This window comes from Manduca sexta, chromosome 24 (assembly GCF_014839805.1).
Source record: "Manduca sexta isolate Smith_Timp_Sample1 chromosome 24, JHU_Msex_v1.0, whole genome shotgun sequence".
Lineage (NCBI taxonomy): Eukaryota > Metazoa > Arthropoda > Insecta > Lepidoptera > Sphingidae > Manduca > Manduca sexta.
The window spans coordinates 10,887,214-10,891,064 of NC_051138.1; the positions used below are offsets into that span (position 1 = coordinate 10,887,214).

Below are 3,851 nucleotides of genomic sequence, written 5' to 3' on the forward strand. Positions count from 1 at the left end.
GCGTCGGCTATCTTTATAGTCAGACCAACCAACTTTGATCCTTAAATATCTAATTAGGATGTAACTTATGATTTATGAATTTATGATAAATGAATAATTATGTTATATTTAAATGAAATAGTTTATATGAATGTATCATCTCGTTTTAATATTAAAAAAAAAATAAACATTTATAACAAATTTTAACAGCAATGCTGTTATTTTCATAAAAAATTAAAGCATTTGTATTTAGAAAGTACCATTTAGTAAAGTGGACCTCATCAGGAAGCCGAAAGACAGGCACCGGAACTCCGTAATAAGACAATAAATCAGGAAAGTTACTATGGTCAAGATAATTATTAAAAACGACAATGAAATGTACCGTGCTACGATGTTTATAATGGACCACATAATTACTCCACAGAACTGCAGTTTTTAATATTTAGCGTATTAAAAGTTTTAATGAAATCATTAGAAATGACATATTGGAATTTATATTTTGAGTCAGTTAGTGTATGTAATGAGATGCAATTTTTAGGTGTACAAGTAAACAGTGAGAACTAAAAAACTTCTTTTTTTTATAGGTATTGCTTCTCAGTGTCATCAATCATCGATCGATCGATCGTACATCCATGTATAACACTTTACCAGTTTTGTATCCATAGTTTTGCATAATATTTGCGACACCCGACGAAGCAGAATAGTTGGTTTTGCACTTTATTTTGAACTAACAGAGAGTCTACTTCGAAAAACGAAATCTGTAGTTTCGGATGACGGATCGTACATTTTGTTACTACGAAGTGTTACGGATCCGATGACGGATTCGACAACGGATCCGTAATCGGATTTTGACACTTATGACATTTTTACTTTCGTCGACCGCACTATGAAAACACATTTGACATAAAATACATCGTTTCTTCGTTCGGATTTTAGCGTCAATCTTACGAAAGCTCTAAGCCTTTCGTTTGATTTTCGTTTGGTACTTCAGAGGTTTTAAAATTGCTCAATAACTCCTGTGTGCAGAATTGTTGCAATAGGAAAGTGCTGGGCGAAGTTGGAAGCGTCTCTAACTGCGTAAAACCTTCGGAACATGGAATTTGTAAGAACTTATAGGACTTTGCCACCCCTTTTTGAAACCATCTGCGAGGATATAGTTCCACTAATTCCTCCAAAGAACATATACGGGAAATTGATACTACCACTAAGGTAAGCTACAGAAGAAATATTACTTTCTACCTTTCTCAAGAACCTAGCTGGTATTAGTATTGTAGTATTCTTAACGTCTAAATGATCTTGTTTTTGTTTTTTGATGCATTGTACTAAAATGTATATAATATTTGTCTAATTTCATATACTGCGCTACATTTTTATTCCAGGAGTTGTTAGGGAGCTGTGGAACTAAGTATAGATGGGTCGATGGCCCAGCAAACAGTCTCTGAGTGCCTCAGGCAAGTGTCTGAGTCAGCCTCATATATTGACTAAATTTATAAAATTTCCACAAAACCGACAAGAAAGGACTCTTATTAAAGAACAGTGAGTTAATAGATATTAATCATTCTTGAAAAGTACCTACGTATCATCCACATAGCATTAGCCTTTAATTTAAAATAAATTTAAACACTTTATTTACTTAGGTTAAACAAGCCATTAATAATTTCTCATTTTTTCATAAATATGTAATTCTAGGCAAATGTATGTGGGTGCATTGACTGCATCCATATAACCATTAGAAAACTTATGAATTTTATGCCATCCTTTGTACCAAGTGCCTATGACTTTGAATTTATTAGACTTTAAGCATAATATGTTTTCTTGTTTCAGAATCAAATAATTAAACAACTACTAACTCGCTAAAGCTGCCATAACCAACACTGCATCACGCATGGAAGATTAACTACCAATATATGTTATCGGAAAATAAAACATTATTACAATCATTTTTATATTCGTTTTTTTTTATTTTTTATTCATTTCTTTTAACTCTCTCTGACTCCCCTCCAGTACTTCTTTATTTTCAGTTCAGTCAATGCTAAGGTCCCGATTAGAGGTCCGCCTGTGTTACTGGGCGCACTCGTCGTCGTACTCTCCTTGAAACTGTTAGGTGGAATCATAAGAAAAATGTTAATTGTTTATTGTAAACATCCTAACACAGGGTACTACATAAATATAGGGGTTCTTATTCCTACTGGGATGAAAAATAATAAAATTCACAGAAAGATTCAATAAATTTTACCGTAAAAACCATTGTGTATATCGATGGTCAAAACTAATGATTTCTTTAATAGATCAAACCAAGGAATTTACTTGTTATTACACAATAACTGCCTTTGCAATGAAAAAGATCATTTGTTTAAAGCGAGTAAATAACATTTTAATAATAAACTTACCAATACAATAAATAATTTTACTTGTAAATTACAATTCCAATTTGTTGTGATTTTCGCCAGTCAACTTGTCAATGTCCATCAATTGTCAAAAATTCTAATATTCCACAGATTAAAACATAATGCAATAAGACCGTAGATTGCAAAATCAAAAAATATTTGTTATTTTGTAGCTAATAAATATTTAGAGTTATGAAATAATAGTTATATTACAAGAAACCTAATTAGACATCCAATTTATATGTTTTTTTCACAAGAATATCATAATAGGTATAAATTTACGGTTTTTGAAGATATACATCTCTAATCCGACACAATATTTTCATTCGAACGATTGTTTATGGTTCCGAAAGGAACGATGACGGATACGAAGCAATTTGGTAGTAGGGTTAAATCCGAAGTTCGTCGTTTCTTCGTTTCGGAACGACGTTTCGATGTTCGTTTTTCGAAGTAGGGCCTCAGCAGTCAGCTATGACTGATAGCATGGGAATACTGTCTTTTACATCGCCACAGGCAACAACCGAAGCAGTTTCTTCCCTAGCGGCCTCTTGCAGCTGATTTCAACCATTTAGCTAACTCGACGTGACATTTCGTGTAAACATTTTGCGTTAATATTGGTAAATCTATGGAACTGTTCGTTTAAATTTGATCTACCAAATCCAGTCATCATTGCTTCAGTCACAGCTCCATGATATACGTCTATACTATCAGTATATCTCTTAGAGGTAAATATGTAGCTTAAATTCCATATTAAACATGAATGTTACAACACTTCATTAAAAATGTTGACTGCAAGCACACTTTATTCTCTTTCAATAATTGTAAATTTTCAATCCTACACCGTGTTGCTCTGTTGTGGTTATTGAGTGTTTTAATTTGATCTAAGAAATAGTGGAAATATATAATTCTGCGGACTTCAATAACTTCATTTATTTTGAGAGGAGTTTCAGGCTCGATTACCTAAAAATTAAAACGAAGATACATAGAGAACATACTATTATTATTATCGAAGCTTACGCAAACACTATATACGTAAAAGTGCATATGAATCTGGACGCATTTAATTAATACAGGTATAATGACGCCGAAACCTGCACAGGGTTCGAAACGTCAGGATAAAGTAATATGTAAAATAAATGTGTTTATGTGAACCTAAACTAGCCCAAATAGTTAAGAAGCTAGGCATACTAACTACTATTAGTATTTTTATTCGCTAGCTATATAAATTACCAAATCCCTTGTTTCTAAGGTTCAAAAGAGGAGAAAGATGTAGGATTTCGTCTCTCGTCACTTGAATTTTCTTAACAGTTCACACCAGTGAGCACACAAACCTTGTTATTTGAAAGTAAGCGTACTAATGCATTATGCAAAAAAACCAGCCTAGTGCGAGTGGGACTCGCGCACTAAGTAATTTGTTGAGTTGAATACGTTTTGACAAAAGGACAACAAAGTGATCCTATAAGGCTAAGAACTCACGAAGCGGTT

General features: G+C 33.0%; 1 long non-coding RNA gene across 1 annotated transcript; it reads left to right on the forward strand.

Moving 5' to 3' along the window:
* Positions 1–824: 824 nt before the first annotated feature.
* Positions 825–1,850, forward strand: LOC119190477. The gene is made up of 3 exons (XR_005112926.1): positions 825–1,188; positions 1,359–1,515; positions 1,804–1,850. It is a non-coding gene; the product is annotated as an uncharacterized LOC119190477 (long non-coding RNA).
* Positions 1,851–3,851: the final 2,001 nt, after the last annotated feature.